This window comes from Plodia interpunctella, chromosome 1 (assembly GCF_027563975.2).
Source record: "Plodia interpunctella isolate USDA-ARS_2022_Savannah chromosome 1, ilPloInte3.2, whole genome shotgun sequence".
NCBI classification, from domain to species: domain Eukaryota; kingdom Metazoa; phylum Arthropoda; class Insecta; order Lepidoptera; family Pyralidae; genus Plodia; species Plodia interpunctella.
This window is the reverse complement of record NC_071294.1, coordinates 2894141-2913160: the sequence shown is the minus strand read 5'-3', so window position 1 is coordinate 2913160 and position 19020 is coordinate 2894141. Positions and strand designations below refer to the sequence as shown.

Below are 19020 nucleotides of genomic sequence, written 5' to 3'. Positions count from 1 at the left end.
TATGTATTTTCACAGTAAGAGTTTTGGCGCCAAGGCTGTTTCTGATCCATGGGAACAGAACCCGAGTTTTTGCAGAATACATAATTATACTTCTTACTAGCTGTGCTCCGGGGCTAGATTCCTGTGCAAAAGTTAAACCGAGAAATGTGTTCCTATGTGCAGTTCTTGCGCAGGTCACTTACAAAATGTTATCAAAATCCACTCAGCCAGCAGTTGAGTCGAGTTCGTGTATCAAATACTTATAGAAAACTGCTATCTCAACTCTGGGCCATTAACTCTCAAGACATTCAGGTTACTTCTAAAATTTTTTGCCGCTACTGAATATACTCGAATCACTTCCTTCAGAAATCAATCTATAAACACAATCACTTAAACAGCGCCGCAGCCTAATTTCATTGGTTGGACAAAGAAAAGAATACACTCTTTTGTTACGGAGCCGCCGATGGAATTCATTCACTATTAACAATAAAAAAAACTCGAAAACCAACTGGCATTGTTAATTTAACGGCAACTGGTCGTATTATTTACTTTTCGTAAAATCATCGGGCTTGTTTACAATAATTAATTAGGTGCGCACAAAGAGTTTGGGCACATCAGCTTTCTTTTTAATTGCCCGAGACCGCCGTAACACAAGCCTTTTGTGATGGAGGATATACGTTTTGGGGTAAATCGAGCAGAAAATTGAAACTTTAGCGCCCCTACATAACGAATGGGAGGGTGGCGTCAGCTAACGTTAATAAGTCGATGCCAGGGAAAGTTATATTAATTTCTATAAGGTCCGTGTAATTTTTTTATGTAGTACCTACTATTTATTGTTATATGGTTTAGGTCATCATTACTGATGCAACATGATTAATAGGAATAGAGATAATGAACTGAGTACTTAATAAAAATACGGATAATTAGTAAATACTTTAATTTTGCGGAATACAGGTTTCATAGTATAGCTCAAACTATTAGTAGTCTATGGTTGCCCTAACCATAACTGATCATAACTTCGGGACGCTCATACCTATAATAATTGTGTCATATAACTGCTTAGCTGAAAGAATTTTGGGGTCATCTTTTCGAGTGTGTTATTGCCACAGATGTAAAATAATGTTTTTATATATTTGGTTATTGCTAACACTAGTGTCAGATTTACCTTTGACAAATTTTGGGATGAAAACCCAAGTTTAAATACCGGTTGCTAGATGGCATAACTGACAATATCTCGGTCGTAATATTACTAACGGCTCGGGATACTACTTATTCAACAGATACAATGGTAAGATATTAAACAGGATGGGCCTGGATCGATGTAGGGTGACAAACTTCAAGTGTTTTTAAAAAACTTAGAAACGAACATATAGAAGTAACACTTATTAATAAACGAGAAAGTATTACTATATAGGAGGTGGGTAGGTACATACTTAGTGGGGCCTTTAACAGATATTCACTGGGATCCGAGGCTATTATTATACTGCCTCTAAAACCAATCAAAATTAAGTAATTAATATTATCCTAACGTTTATATTTTCTAGGAGGATATAGGTGCCAATGGACTTATATCTGTTCTGTCTTATATCGAAATAATCATGGTACCGCTAACTATATATCAAGCAACACTAAAATGCCAAATCTATCAAACAATTTAATTCTGGACCGCTGTGGTCCCAACGGTCTAACTATTAAGGATACCGAAGACAGTTCTGTACTTCACAGTACAGAAGAAAAAGTAGTAAAAGGCTCCACGATTTACGGCTGAGGAAGAAACCTGGAAACGTTCAAATGAGAGGGGATTATTCTTAGCATGGACGTCCTATGGTCACTGTTACAATATCAATGGTAAAGATGTTAAGCTCGTTCCACACTGCGGGCGCGCGTCGGGACCACGTGGGCCCTCGGCCCTTGTCGCGACACAGCCGTGGGCAGACCTGTGACAATTGAATTAATAAAATTTATAAGTTTACTTGCCGTTGCAACCCACACGACGATCGTGTTGTAACAATTTGCATTGCGATTTTGCATCGATGTTAACCGTCCAGGTTATAATGAAGAATTATCTGAATTACCGTCTTGTAAGTTGTTATTCAGTTCCATGGTAGTTTGGGAGCATTTTGAATCGGTGTTTATGAGGCACATATTGTAAAAATCTATCAAGGGAAAGGCCTTTAACGAGAGATTCTTATCATAAGCTAGCAATAGTATAAGTACCTAGTTATGTGCCTCCTGTTCCACCGGTCGCTATTTGAGAATATCATTTTAAGAATAAGCTCGCTATTCGGCTTTTGAATTTGGAAGCTCCTTCTACACCATAATAAAGACGTGATTTTGTAGTTTATTGCAAATTTATATTACTTACGCGGTTTCACTGAATTTGATCTGCGCGCGCGCTCCATTCAAATTATCTTTAGTGGTACTTAGACAAATATTATATTGTAATCATTGTCTTGAAAATGTAGTCCAGATCAGACGGTGATAGTTTCCAATTATTATATTTTTTCGTTTTAGTGTTAATGTATCCCAATGCTGGGCAAAGGCCTCACCTTCTTTTTTCCATAAATCTCTGTCGAGGGCAGCCTGTTGCCACCTCAGCAGGAAACCATTAATATCGTCCCGCCATTTCTTTCGCGATCTCCCTCTGCGCGTACGCCTTCTATGGCAGCCATAGGGTAGCCAGTCGGATCCAACTATCCGCCGACATGCGGCAAACGTGTTCCTAGTAATAAACTTTTTTATTATGAATTTATTCTTCGCGATAAAGTATAAAATCAATATACCAAATGTTATTTATTAACATAACATCTTAATTCAGTCTTGAGTTAATTATTTAATTGCATTAGAAGTAGTCGCGTGGTGCTGCGCAGGAGTGGGCGAGAACTCAAGCTGCGCGACACGGCCGCGGACGCATGATGTTTATATGTTCAGTTGCTATTATACAGTATATCTGTATTTCATATTCGTGTTAGTGTTTAGTTTGACTTAGCAGATTCTTACTTTAATTAGATATATTACGAATGGGCGCCAATTTCAGTAGATACATAAAACATGTTTGAGTCAATCAGATTCTACATGTTCCCAGTTGCGTGATGCCGTGAAATCCATCCATGGCCCGTAAAAATAACCCTTTTGAAGATTCGGCTATGATACAACCGGCCGTCTGTCTTACGTCAATTAGATGCAGTTTCTAGTAATTTCTAAAATAAGTACCAATTTAAAATACCTACAGTTAGTACCTACAGATTGTTGACATGTAGTAGGTAGGTATTGATATAGATAGATAGGTATATACCTAGTATGAAAACACGGTAAACTATAAGAATACCTTGTTGTTTTCGGAAACCTAATAAATTAATAATATTAAACATGTTCTGGCTTTGATTCATTCTAAGAACACTTTTTTAACTAGATTAAGGTTAGGGTACCTATATACTAGGTTTATGATCTACAATAACACCCTCTATTCGCATAGAGATTTGAAAATTACTAAACAATCTAAAGTTACAAGCCTGAGATTACAATACAAATTCTAGACAGACAGTGTGTGCAATAGACATCGATCATTCGCATAATGGCGCCCGGTAAAGAGCCAATAACAATAATACGTATAAACCATCGCCGAGCTATTTGTCACCATCATTAATACAAACATATTTGCATGCGGACAGGCAGAAATGAGTTGCAAATAAGAAGCGGCAGTTTGGTTGACGGAGTGGAGCGGTTTCACATAGGTTTAAGGATGGCACAGCAACTGTGCGGGTAAATATAAAATACTAGCAGCACCCCGCTAACCCGCGTCATTATTAAAAAAAAATACTTAGATTTTTATGCACATTAGCGCAATATATTTTATAAAGCTCCATTGACAATCTGATTTTTTGTCCGAATCCTACAGGAATCGCGTACTTTCGGGATAAAAAGTACCCTATGTGTTAAAGATACTTCAATACCGAATTTCGTAAAAATTGGCACAGCCAATTTGAGCGTAAAGAAGTAACAAACATACAAACGTTAGTCTTACGAACGATAGGTTACATAATCAGGCTCTGACATTATTTCAGCAGTCAGAAATCTGGATTCATTTTGTTAACCGCGTTTACTAAGCTCCAACAAGATGGGAAATTATTCCATTGTATTATTTGAGGATGCACCTAGAAATTCCATATCAGTTGATGTAATACAAAAATCAACTTTATTTTATTCAATCTTCAAATAAAGTTGCAAAATCGCTGCCTTCTCGACCGAAGGTCTAGTCGGGGTTGCATTCTCTGCTGATTGTCCGAATGTTTGTTTTCCCGCGTTGATGTATGGCCGCCATAAATCCTGCGCCTGCGGCCTTCCAATTAAGTTCCTTATTCTCCATACTCCTCGCTCACTATACTCCTCCCAACCACGTGAGAGTAGGTACAACCCGAATTTCGATAGTTGGAATAATTTCATCAATCTATTTAAAAATCATCGATAATTAATATCTTGAAGTAAGTAGGTACCTACCTATTTAAAAACTAAGTACTTTTGCTTACAACTTCTTGTGAAAATTGCATGTTAAGCAAAGCGTGCCCTAACTAATAATTAATAATTCGGCGGTAAAGGAACGCTTACTTACCTACCTGTATAAGCGTATAATCATTTAACTTTTAAATAGATCTCTGGCTGATATGTTCGAATAATGATTTTGTCACTAAAAAGTTTAATTGAATATTAATTGTGAGAGTTTTCATCTGACAGAAAGTTTATTGACCAGACATGCACTTAAAATTAATAGATATTAAAGTTCGTTAGCGTCAAATTAGTGACGTCACATGACAGTCGATTTATTGGACGAAGACCGTTGGAGATAAGTCGTATTTTTTGTGTCATGACTTGGAAGCCCGCCTACAAGACACCATGACATGAGAGTCATCATTTACTTTTAAGTAATCATTTGTGATCCTGCCACGAACTCAAACACTGACTGATTCTCTGTCTAATTGACTGATTTACTTATGATTTCATCGTTGAAAAACTACGGGTACGTTGCACCAGTCAATTTTGTGTTGACCTGTGCACAACTACAAAAAGTACGATATTTTGTCTTATCGATGGTGGCGTGCAGGTTAAGTTAACGTCAAAGTTTACTGGTGCAACACACTCTAAATTATCAAAAAACAGTGATCTGTATATTGGGTTAGTTTTACGAGTGAATTTTGAAAAACTATTAAGAAAAAAGTCTGAGCTTATTAAACCCTTTTAGTATGCGGTTCGGTTTGTCCTAATTGAGTTGAGGCTGTAGGTTAATTTCTGGTATAGATAAATTATTGTTGTTTTATGCAAATGGTTCCACACAGGCTTTGGAAATAATTAATTTCGTCCGCGCCCGAGGCCGGATAGTTGGGATTCTCGACAGTGTTTTATTTGGTTAGGAAGTCATTTTTTTTACGCTTTCCACTTGTGCAATAGATAGAACAAAGTTTTTTTACCTAGATTGGCTGGTGTTTGGTTTCATTGTGTTTTCGGGTATTCGATTTTGTGATGTAGGTACATTCTCTGCATTGTAATGTCATCAAAGAAGATGTTGTCAAAGGTCTGACAACTAAGGATACCAAAGATTTCCACTTGGAGAAGAAAAAATAGCAACTCTGAGCTAAGAAACGCTAAACGAGATAGGCTCACATGAGGGACACACATATGTGGCCGTCCAAATCAAAAGGGACCTTATGGCGTCTGGCACTTACGCCATTATTGCCGTTGTTTTGTATTCGAAAAACAGCTAAGTGCCAGCCGCCATAAGGTCCCTTTTGATTTATACGGCCACATATATCTCTCTATTTTTTCAGTTCGAAAATTCATATATCTAGGTAGGTATAGTTCAATCGTAGTTACCTAATTATAGGTCATTGTTAAATGAATGAAATAGAAATGAAAAATCTTTCCTGTTTGTTTAAATGTAAAATGTTTTCCTTTTTCTCAAAAGGTACTTTATAATGTCTTTGAGCACAATCGTAAAATATTGTTTGTACTTAATACCTAACTACTTAAATAGTTTGATTATGTTAATCATAACGATTGATTGACAAAATTATATTTCAAAATCGGACGATCTCATTCGTGTTATTTAATTATTGATTAACAAGATCGTTTTGTATCTTAAAAATGTAAATTTCCATTCATAAATGCCTAATTTCGAAGATTTTTACTATAAACTTTTTTTATTTCACCAAAATGAACTCTTAAAGCGGGTGTGAACGCCCCATATTTGAATTCTTAATGAAATCCCCTATTAATTGTTATCATAAATGTTAATCGTATTTCTATATTCAATGCCAACCAATCATCCCGAATTATTGCTTTTAATTACGTTTCTTTTGGCCTCAGGCTGCCTTTAGATTATAAGATCAGTAAACATATCAAAAGTAACAAAAACGGATTTGGTTTGCGTTTTGTTTCGTGCTAAGGTGTTATGAGATTCGGACAAAAACGAGACCATTTCGATTATTTTTTTTAGACTTGAATGCGGACTTGTAATAAATTTTATTTATTGTTATAAGGTCGTAACATTTCTAAATTAATTACATTTAGAAATTATATATTTTTTAATTAGCTTCAACTAATGTAATGATTTCTTTAAAAAATAGGAAAAGTTAAATGACATTTTTTATTGGGAAAATGGAGCAAATAATTCGATATCTGATAAAAAAGACTTACTTCTTTCAGTACAAATCAAATTTATATTCTATGAAGTTTTTTAAATTACATCGATCAAGGAAGCCTCGAGGCGTTCGACTTTGGAGAAAAGGCGGACGAATGTTTTACAATCAAAGAATTTATGTGGATATTCCAATAAGCCTCATCGACGTTTCTGACGCCGATAACATATGCCAGAATATAACGAACTCCATTTAACAATTAACTTAACAAACAAACGTAATATATCGTGTTTAAAATTCAATACAAAATGGCGGCTGGGACGACGCAAGCCGTAACTTTTAAAAGACTTATTTTTGTAAGTTATTGTGTTTGTTCGTAAATAAATTTATAAGAATGAAATGAATTATTTTGTTGTGCCATTAAATTTGTGGGATAATTGATGGTATATTTATGTGGACATGGTTTACAATACAATAAAATGTTGTAATGGTTAATGATGACGCGCAGCTCTGTTTTATGTTGATCGTTTTATGAACTTTAGTAAAAATCGTTGGCAAATTTAATTTATATTCATTAAATGGTTTTATGATAGTTTAAAGCAAACGAGTCTTATTTTTTACTATTTACGTGGTTAAAGAGAAATTAAAGTTATGAGCCTTTAGAAAATTTAAAGTTTAATTTTCTTCTTGAATTAGTTCAAAATTTCTGCGAAATATTAATCCTGTCCTGCAGCTGTATAGTTGTATAGATATAAAAAATAAATGCTGCCTGCAACAGAGCAATCAATTGAAACATCCTTTTTCTTTCAATTCGCCAATTAGCACTGAATAATAACTTTTCATCGACCAATAAATAAACATCCGACCGCCGATGAAACCACTTATCTAGCAAGTTGTATCTGACGGATAAATTATCACATTGGCCGATTCAATCATCAAGGCGAGCAGAATATATTATATATATATACCTACTTAGCTTGATATTTTAAGGGGATGAGGTTTCACATAAAGAAGATTTAAGGAAGGTAAGCATTATTTTTTCATTCGTCCCTGAAATAAAAAAAATACTCCCAGGAATGGTTTCGGGGACGTAGGGACGTGTCCCCTTGTACCTTTAAAGATGCCAAAATGAAGATGAAAATATGCCATACCTAAAAGTATATGCCTGATGATGTCTTATTGGGAAGAGATGATGCTGCCGTAACGCCAGCTCCACCGGAGACTGATGCCGAAGTAATTAATGTACATTGCATAGTTTACACGAGGTTTTTGAACATAAGGAAAAACCCCCAAGTTTAGCAAACTGATTGCCGATAGTGTAAATAACTCGCACTCGCGAGTGCGAGCATTCGACTAATGAGCATCTTATTAAACAAATATTAATCGCAGACGACCCGCTGGGCAACCAATTGCTAACGAATATGTGTAATTTGCTCATCTATCGTGTTCTTATGCCGGCTCCACACTGTCGTCGAACAGTTTGCCAAAGTTTGGCGGATTCGGTATACATTGCGGTAAATAAAAAGCACTCATACTATTGAATTTCTAAGACTGATTCTTGAAGGCAAAATCCCTGGCAAAAGATCTCCTGGCCGCCCTCGACGAAAGTGGTTTGATGACATAAAGGGTTGGACCGGACTTAGATACAACCAACTGAAAATAGCGGCCCAAAGCCGCGAGCGTTTCCGTATGTTGACCTCCAAACTTCAATTTGAAGATTGCACCTCATGATGATACGTTATATGATGATAAATTAGGTACTAACGGTAACAAACAGTGTTACAAATAAACAATGTTTTTTTTTTACAATATTAATAAGTGGATTAAATAACATAATTCTTTAGCCATGACTTACGGTAATGTCCTGTGTAGGTTCCTTGGGGGCGGCGCTGTAGGGCGGCCCGCCCATAAACTCTTGAAGATTCTGATTCTTGAATGCTTCCTACCTAAAGTAGTTACGAATATTTAGGTTTATTCAGTATGGGTCACGGCGCTGGAAATATTTTTGCACCGCTAGGCCGATTATTATAAAATTTTGAATAAGTCAGATATTAAAGATAAGTTACTGTGAGCGGAGTAGTGAGCAACAGCTAGTAACCCAATATTTCCAACGTCTGCAATCGCACAAATACGTTTCGCCGAAAATGACACAGCACAAAGCAGCCGTTTCGTCCAATTAGAGGTCCATAAAACTAATAATAAAATCTACCGACTTATTTCTACACAGCGAAAAATAAATCTTACCTTATATCTTTAAAAATAGGGATCAAAATTGGTAAAATAATATTTTTCGTCGTATAAATGTGTTGGTAACATGTAATAAAACTAGGGTTGCCATAAATTCAGGTAACAAAGCCATATTTGTAGCCAGAATTAAAGAATTAAGAATTTTTCTTTTGTTGCCTTAACATAACACATTCAATGACAACTGTGATCTTTTCTATTAAATCGAGAATTATAATTCAAAATTATCAAACAGTTTAGGTAGGTTTTAATTAGTCATATAAATTAGGGCTAATGTGAGTATTCGCCGCTGTGCGCTGTTGTAGTGTAAGGTTTTCAAGGAAAATTTGACGTGTGTGCTGTGTAACCTTCTCTACACCTTCAGCCCTGCCCGTGAATCAATTCGTGTAGCAATACGGTACAGGATTATCACTCACAATGACAGTACGTACAGTGACATGTACGAAACGTGTGGCAACCCTAAATATAGCGACGAATCCAGCTCCACTCATTAGAGAAAACAAATCAAAATAATTAGGTAATAAAAGCGCGTTGTTCCATTGTGGCATAATTTCCTAGATTGGGCTTTATGGCCCATTTGATTGTTACAAATTTGTTTATGGTTGTTCATGTTTTGGCTATTAGCTTCTTTGGCGGGTTTGTTTGTGGTCTTGTGACTGTTCTAGTCATAGATTTTGAAGGGCCCCGTGCGCGGAGTTATTGTTCTGAAGGTTTTGAAAGAATTATAAAGAGATGAATTTAAAAAGAAAGTTAGATAAATAAATAATCATAATAATAAATATATTAGGACAAATCACACAGATTAAGCTAGCCCCACTTGTGTTATGGGATACTAACTCTACGATACTATATTTTATAACAAATACATATATAGATAAATATTCAAGACCCGGGCCAATCAGAAAAAGATCATTTTCCATCATGACCCGACCGAGGATCGAATCTGGGACCTCTATCGGTTTAGAGGCAAGCACTTTACTACTACGCCACCGAGGTCGTCGATTAATTTATTACAATTAATTTATTAAATTAATTTTTTAATTATCAATTTTTGGATTTAATTCAAATTTTAATCAGAAACATATTTTAGAAGAAAATATAATGTCTTTGTCTCGACCGTTTCAGACACATTCTATATCTTCCTAATAGACATATATCCTCTACCCTAATCACTAAATCAAAATCAAATCATTTATTCAGAAATTAGGCCTTCACAGGCACTTTTTCACATCATATTCTAAATTAAATGATGTTTACCAAAGCTACAAACTACTAGCATTTCGGAACGACCACTGCTGAGAAGAAATGCCGAAAGAAACTCATTCAAACGGTGTTGGTCCCTATTATGCCAGAAGGGCTTACCATTTTTTAAATATAAATTTATGTATAATTTTTTATCAGTAATATAACATGTAAGTACACAATAAAGTACATGGTCAAAAGGTATACTGAAACATATTATGATTGTGATCAAGTGCTGATGAAAGGAAAATATATATACTTATATGTATAATTAAGCAAACAAAAAAAACTTTTAATAAAAGATCGAGCTGACCATAATCACTAAGAGAAACGATTATTATATTTACATAGGTATAAATTTATTTTCTAACTACTGAATTTTGTCCTGAAATTCCACGGATAGCGTTGGAAGCATTATAGTTTCAGAACATGCAATGTTTATTGGTACATACCTATGTGTAAAGAAATTATAAATTTATTTGCAATTTACGTTGCTAGACGCAGGAGGAGTGTTTTTAAAAACTACAATAATTAATTATATATGGATTTATTCCAAATAATCACGATCGATTACATGAATAAAATAAAATAAAATTAAATCTACGCGACCGCGAGCTTCGGCGATTGAAGTACGACACCCCGACGAAGATGCTTCATTTTCCCACTGCGGTCCAAGGTGTTGAATCTGCAGTTTCGTAATATGGTCTGATCGGTTTCGGGAATTTGACTCATTGTTGTACATTTGGTTAAATAAGATATGATAATTCCAATATGTAACATGCAATAAACTTGAGCGTACAAATACGTGTTAAAAAAACACTTAAGTCTATATGTTTCACTAGCTATGGGCATGAAAATATAAAATTGAGATTAGTTTCGAGGAAACTAAACTTTCTCTAACATCTTAAAGGAGAACAACTTTCCATACTAATTGATAACTACCCTCTATATCTTTATCAACGGCTATAAACTGGGATCAAAATAAATAATATCATAGTTATCCGAATCAAGTCGTTTCACGATGCCAATCGTTTTACAACTGCTGATGGGCAAAAGGGTCAAAAATCCTTGGACTTTTAGTACAGTCCATTTGTACCTAGTCTTTAGTTGAGCGTTGTCATAGAATAAAACTTCTAATGCACCACTTGCTCCCGGTAAAGGAAACCTGTATACTGGTTGACTATTCACTTTACTAGTGTATATGCGACTGCTTGGCACTAGATTGCGATAGGTAGTCATAAAAGTCATGTCAGATACCTTTAGGCGACTTGAATGAAATCTCACACCATTGTTAGCAATGACATACTCGATAAGAAAAAAAAATAAACTAACCACACTACGATTGGTCTCAATGTTGGGCTAAAACATGGGACTAGAACAGTTTGAAAAATGCCCATTTTTGGTTATGCGCTCGCGCATGTTTACAACCGATTTCCGACTAACTGTTAATGGACATGGGTCTGGCGCCTAGCTTCTCTAATTACCTTAATTACGATATATAATGTGCCGTGGTATTTTATATGGTATAATTCTAATTACGCGTCCATGAAGGACCTCTGGCGCTTAGTTTTTGATGTGTATAGAAAATAAATTAATGATCGTAAGCCAAGGAAAGGGCGAGAAGTTTGGGATGTCTTATTTAAGGATATCATCTTTTAGAAATGTAATTTCTTATAATATTATAAAGAAAAATACGTAGCATTTTTTAGTTTATTTTTGAGAAAAATTGTATAAATGTGCTTAAGTATAATGAGCGTAAAAGCGACGTGATAACAACGGTGTATACAACTATTTTAAGTTCTTATACAAGAGTTCGTCACATCACCAGATTGTAAATATCTACATTATTACTTACGTCTATTTATCATATGTGAAGAAAGTCTACACTTGTAACACTCCTTATATGTTTTATAGCTGTAATATAGTTTTCTTGTTGCCTTCTCCACAGAAATCGAACCTTTTCTATATCTCCTAAGACATGATTCGTGTGCTTCATTATCCATAATAAATACTGAAAGATAAATAAGGCTGATGTTCGCACAGTTATTTATGAAACGCACAAAACTTCCCATTTCATGCACCTGCCAATATAAACTCATTATCGTGAACCAAAATCAAAACGACATTAAATTATGCCATTAACTCTCATAAGGTTGAACCAGTCGAGTTTTTCGAACGAGTGAAATGTCAGTTCCTTTGATTTCCTTCAATGCCGCTTCTTTATGTTTTCGCGACTTCGGAATAGCTCGATCAATAAAGTTATCAGCAAAAAAAGTATGGAAGCGATTTTCGAAATACTGATTAAGAATATCTCATTCGTAATTTAGACTATATTCGATCGACGAGGATTTCAGGCGTGGTGAGGCAGACGCTGCTGTCGAAAAAATTTCACAAGATAATTACATTTCCAAATAACTTATAGAATAGGAATAAATAATTATATGGTCAGTAATTTTTGGCAAGAATCTTCCCTTCATAACAGGGACTATGTGTGAAATTAGCTAAGCTAGTAGGTAATATTAAAAGTACCTAAGTAAATACAAAAGAGTATTATTTTTATCTTGGTATTAGCATGTTGATATCCCATCTGTTTCTGAACTTATGAGTAAATTCTGCAAAAATATTTAAAATATATTTTGTGCTACTTCTACTACGCATGAAGACACATAAAATTTTATGGCAGTGTTAACTGCCCGTCTGATCTTATTTATAACTATTACACACTGACTTCAATAATAATCTTTAGTAATTAATCAGAATAATGCCCGACAGGTCATTTAGGACAGGTGTAACTATAGACATGCGAAAAAATATCGCGCGATGACAGAATACGCGCCGTCCAAAAATAAACCGCGCCGGCTACACAGGCGAATGTAATTAACAAAACACCAATAAAAATAATTGAGTACAAAAAGCTATCCGCTCTTATCTGCCATTTGTTATTTTGATTACTCTTGTTATTGTTATGGGTTAGGGCGTTTGTCCACGGCGTCCGTCTGTCCCACAGACGAGATATAGGTAAATAGATCCGCCCGGATCCGTCATCCGAGAAAAAATCGTAAAATCGTTTCTCCACGCAATAAAGATGAAAAGCCTTGCCATTTCTTTACAAAAGTTGTGTGGCGATATGGGGGTTGGGGCAGACGAGTGGGGTAACCCGTTCCACCATGGCTCCGCCCCTTTACCTTAAATCTGTGCTCCTTTTATTTATTTTAACCATGCACAAATTGATAAAACCGGACCTCGTGTATTTGATCCGTGGTTATTATAAACTAAATGTATGAATTCGCGCTTCGCTCCTATTTTTTTCTCCCATAGACAAGGGGTAGCTTTTCAATTAGACCGTTTTGGGGTTCTATTGTGTCATCATTCGATACGTTTTCGACGGAACAGTGGACACGAGCATTTAAGGATGCTTTATGCTTTATTGTTTTCGTTTATGTGTCTGTTTGTTCGTGCCGACAGGGACGCGTGACGTGCAGTTTTGGTTGTAGTCGAAAAAATGTATTTTTCGGTTTAGCACCACGATTAATTAAATGTTTAAAATTCGTTTTGACTCCCGTGGGATTTTGGTAAGAGATCGTCAAATAAACGACATTTTTTGTTATTAAGACTTAACTGGAGTGGATAGACATTTATATATTGTTTACTAAGTAAGAAAAACATAGTACATAAACTAGAAACCGGTCCAGAATTAATTTGTTTGATAGATTTGACATGTTATTATTGCAATATATTTAAAACTACGAGTAGATGTTGCCCGCGGCTTCGCCCGCGTAAATTTTCCACGAGAACAGGTTGTTTGTGGTGTGTCCTTCTCCGTACTTCAATCTACATGAGTATGTAAAATTTCAAGAAGATTGGTTGAATAGACAGATTGTGAAGGGCGTAACAAACATACTTTGCGTTTATTGATATTAGTTAGGATTAGTAAAGTGTCAATTCACCACCAAAATAGTCATAGTAGTTAACGAAGTAGCTAACTATTATAAAATAATTCATAGAATTAAAAAAAAAAAACACGCAGGCCCCGGCGAGATTCGAACTCGCGATCTCCTGTTTACTAGACAGGCGCTTTAACCAACTAAGCCACGGCGCCGTTGACAAAATTGACGAAAATACGCATTGCTATATTTTTGTCATTTCTCTACATACTGTAATCAACAGCCCGTCATTTTAATTACATAGATTTTGATTAGAACTTTTATCAAAATTGTTGTTTGGCTGTTTTTCAGAACTATAAGTAATCGAGGTATCCACGCAAGGTAAAATATCTGTCTTTCTTCTTTCAATCAATGCAGCGGATTTTGAGCATTTTTACCGTTATTTAGACAATATATTCTCGAAGGTTTATAGACCTCGTGCGAAGCCGGGCCCGGTCACTTGTGAAATCACAGAATCCATCTACGTACCTACCAAGTTTCGACTATGTACTTATACCTTATAATTTCGAAAAAAGCGGTTGCGACGGACACACAAGCGTTATAATTCTATAAAGGTTTCGTTTAATGGCAATCGCTAAGGAACTCTGAAAAAGTTCTATATCTAAAACAATTATGTGAATTACAATTGCTTGAACTTACACAACTTACAATACAATATTCCCTTGCCCTTAATTAAGACATAAACTATGCATTATGCAAACACTAAGGCTTTTGATTATGTATTTTATTATCGCTACATAAGATTTAAAATCAATTGTCTCGTCGTAGTATTCTACAAAATCGCAGACACTAAAGGCTCTATAACATTTAAGTAAGTGACGATTCGGACACAAGAATTTACACGAGTAAAAACGAAATGCATTTTAGTGCTTTATCCCATGACATTTTTTTAATAGCTTATTATATAATTTTAGCTCTGTGGCGTGTGGTTCCACCCTAGAATAGGACCACTCCATATCCTCCCGTGGATGTCGTACGAGGCGACTATGTGTCCCTCACACAGCCTAGACAGCTGATAGGCAGCAATAGCATTCCCAAGAAAGGTTGACGTAAGACAGGCAAAATCACAGCCGAATCTTAAGTTTTAAGGCTTTTTTACGCTCACCCTGGGCTTCGCGGCTTTTCAACCCCGAACACGAGAAAGCATACTCCGTTTATGTTATTTTTCATAATAGAGAAAAATTGACCGAATTCTTACAAGTATTTAGGGATAGGCCTAATTTAGTTCTATTTTAAAATTTGATGACAGAATGACTAATCTATTGTGAACTCTCATAAGTTAGTGTTAGAAAATTAATCTTGTAAAATGTCCGAATCGCCATAACCCAACTATAACATATAGCTAACTAAGCACGAACCCGTAATGACTCGTTTAATAATGGAATAATCAGCGGCCACGATTACAGGTGTAATATCGATCATTACGACCGCCATATTGATATTACGGTTGTAATAACGCAACAAAGTTGACATGATTCCATTAGTGCTTGTAATTTTCCGTATTCGAGTTATTTTATTACTATTTTCGTGGATTTATGTGAATTGTTGAGTTCAAATCATTAAACATTGTACAGTCAAAAGCACATCAAGTTACTCTCATGGGTCGCTAATAGCGACGAGTTTGCAATGAATTTGATTAGGTTGATGTGTTGTTGACTGTACAGATCTTTAGCTTAACACAGACCATTATATAAGGTTTTTGTATCAATCATCAAGATCTTTAATCCCGGACATAGGATAACATAGTTATAAATTTAACGTGTCCATGTATCTGTTTGTTTATCTGTGGCATCATAGAAGCCAAAAGGGTGAACCGATTTTGATCTAGTTTGTTTCATTTGAAAATGAATTCAATCGAGTGTTTTTAAATGTGTGTTCAGTTGTTTGGAAACCGTCAGCCTTTTTCTAGCTGTTAAGAGGATGCCAGCTGCGTCGAAGTCGAGAGCTTCTTGAATTTTTAATTTAGTTTTTACTAGCGGCCTGTCCTGGTTTCGCTCGGTTAAAAATATAATAAATCATACACCTTCCTCAGGAATCTCACTATCCATTGGTAAAAACCGCACGAAAATCCGTGCAGTAGTTTTTGAGCTTTTTGCGAACAGACAGACTTTGTTTTATAATATGAAATGACATTATAATCAAGTGTCTCCCCACTGCTGGCCTCAGTCCGTTCTTTCCATTTGGTCTGGTCTTTTGTTAAGACTTATATAGCCATACATAATTATTGCAATTGAAGTGTCTGTCTGTAATAAATTTCAAAAATGTATACTTACTCATCTGTGTTATGTTATGAAAGTTCTTTAAAAATGTTATCTTCGTAGTATTCTTAAAGTTAGCAGGTTAATACTACTAGGTACTGTCACGAGTTATAAATACACATAGTAAATCCAAAAACCGTCCATAATTACTATACGTACATTTTTATTTACGAAGATACGCTATAGATAAGCGATTGTCTATGTACTCTATTGAAAGCCATAGAATTGGAAAGTTCCAGAAGGAAATTCCTCAAGTAATTTGGTTTCATTTTACAAACTACCTAGTTGACTACACAAAATAATTGATAAATATGATTTTTATATACTTAAATTGTGTCTCGTTTTATTGAGATACAGGCGAATGATATTTAACAATATTTATTTTTTCAAATTCAAAATTCAAAAATTCAAATAATTTTATTCAGAAATTAGACCTTCACAGGCACTTTTTCACGTCAATTTTTATACATTTCACTTATCCCTTTTGCAAACCCTAGGACTTATCTGCTTTCTTGATTTCGGCATTTCCTTAATTAAAAGTGATTCCTAACACAATTAATTGGGCTATAAAAATTATTATATTTCTATGATAATTTCAGTTATAATATTTAGTTGATTTTTAAGTTTAGATTAAGTATATTGTCTAACATTATTAGGCGCGGGGAGGCGACAACAGCATCGTGAACATGATCGCAAGCAGACTGGATTGCCTCCACGTAAACCATTACCGTGCCATAGCCGGGGGGATGGTGCAGGAATGGCTTTTGTAATTATTTATTAATTTTATAATTGTTTTAATTGAAATTGGAATTATTATTCGAATTTAATATTTATAATGATATTTACTAACCATAGATATAAGTGTTACTACCAAATAAATGAATATATTAGGACAAATCACACAGATTTAGCTAGCCCCAAAGTAAGTTCGAGACTTGTGTTATGGGATAAATTATTCATTCATTCATTCATTCATTATATTATTGTTAAACATATAGAAATGAGATATATAGACATGTATAAACATGAAGGCTCTAAGTCCATATTCATATTATTTATTTGCCAACCAAGTGTTACAATGATCTTAAAGTAAATACTATTAGTGCTTATAACATAGTCACCTTTTACAGGTATTGCGAAGTCTTAGTGCTGACAATGTCTCCATGTTTTACATCTATGACCAAGTGATTTCCCTGTGAAATAGAGCAGATCACAATATTTTACAAGTCGAAGGAAGGCGTGTAGGCATTACAGAAAATACAGTGGCTTATCATATCTCTGACAAGTTAATTGCGTTTTTTAGCGTAATCTAGAAGGAGCGGTAATTGCTGTAACAGACAGCGTTATTTTTCAGATTATGAACAACATCAACGTTTGTATTGATAAGGTGTTTCGGATAAGAATGTTGCAATTCATCATATTAGTATATTTGAAAAATTCGTTGAAATAATATGTTATTATTACAAGCTTTTGTTTAGTTTCACCTGTCCCGTTGTGTCTTTAGTCAAATCTTGCAAGTTAGATTTCTCCTACTTCCAGTTGATCTACATAGTTGAAATTTCTCACGTCGCTTCAGTTTCCATGACAATGCATTATTATGATAAGCATGACCTGAGGTGCAGCCTGGTTCGGCTCCAAACGAGGGACTCCTCAACCGTTTACAGCACGGGCACGGGTATTTTGTCAGCGTTAAATGCCATAAGATCTCTCTGACAACAATAAAAGTTATTAATTTATCTCTCAATTCAAAGGCATCTTACAAATGTTTCTCATGAGAAATCCTGAAATATTTGAAACGAAAACCTAAATAAAAATTGTTTATATACCAAAAAAATATTAATTACCTACTTACCCATGAACTAATGATTTTCACAGAAAAGATGACAAATTTCAGAAGATGACATTATGTCTACGCCAGTACACCACAACACTAGGCACATCCCGCCCGCGACCCCTCGCGCGGCAGCCAATGGCTATCGAACACGACAATTTAAATTTTATTCCTGCGCGCGCACTACAAATCTAGTTTTTTCTATTGTTTTCTTTTCTGTCATTCGATTCGATTTCTGTTTTTCATTATATCAATTTGTAAGAACAAAGAAAAATATAATTATCTAATTCTTAGCTCCAAGTATTTTATTTTAACTACTTATTAGTTCCGTAACGAACATATGGCGACCGTTTTATAGTCAGAATCTGCAATCAGCAAGCAAAACTAAATAAATTAAATGGAATCCGATGTACCAAGTTGATCAACGCCAGCCAACCAGTCGAGCTCACTGCACGTAGCGACAACATCACTGCAGCCAGCGCCTAGCCTACCTCGAGCCAAGTGGACATCTACATTGTGACCACGTCGACCAAGCACTGCCGGCCTGCTTATATTTTTTTGTGAGCCCGTTCCAACCTAAGTTTTTTTCAAGAAATCTATTTTCCAGTTACTTTACAGTGAAAACCCGATCTTATTCAAGTTAATTGCAAGTTCTAGCAAGCGTATTCTTTCCTAATATCCCTTTGTGCATGCCTCTATTGGTACGTCGTGTACTTAGTTGCTATTCGTATCATTCCAGTGCTTTCAATCGTGGTTCAGGTGCTACCCTATCTCGCACGCCTTTGCCTGTGTTTTTCTCCGACCGCCCTAAGCGCCGGTGCACGGGTGCCTATTGTGCCGCCTGTACTTCAGCTTGACCACGCGCTGCCGGCCGCTTGCCGCATCTGCACTCT

At 35.5% G+C, this 19020-nt stretch overlaps 1 non-coding gene across 1 annotated transcript; it reads right to left on the bottom strand.

Annotated features, from left to right (window-relative positions):
• Window positions 1-14119: 14119 nt before the first annotated feature.
• TRNAT-AGU (transfer RNA threonine (anticodon AGU)) lies at window positions 14120-14193 on the bottom strand. The gene has a single exon. It is a non-coding gene; the product is annotated as a tRNA-Thr (tRNA).
• Between the last annotated feature and the right edge of the window lie 4827 nt (window positions 14194-19020).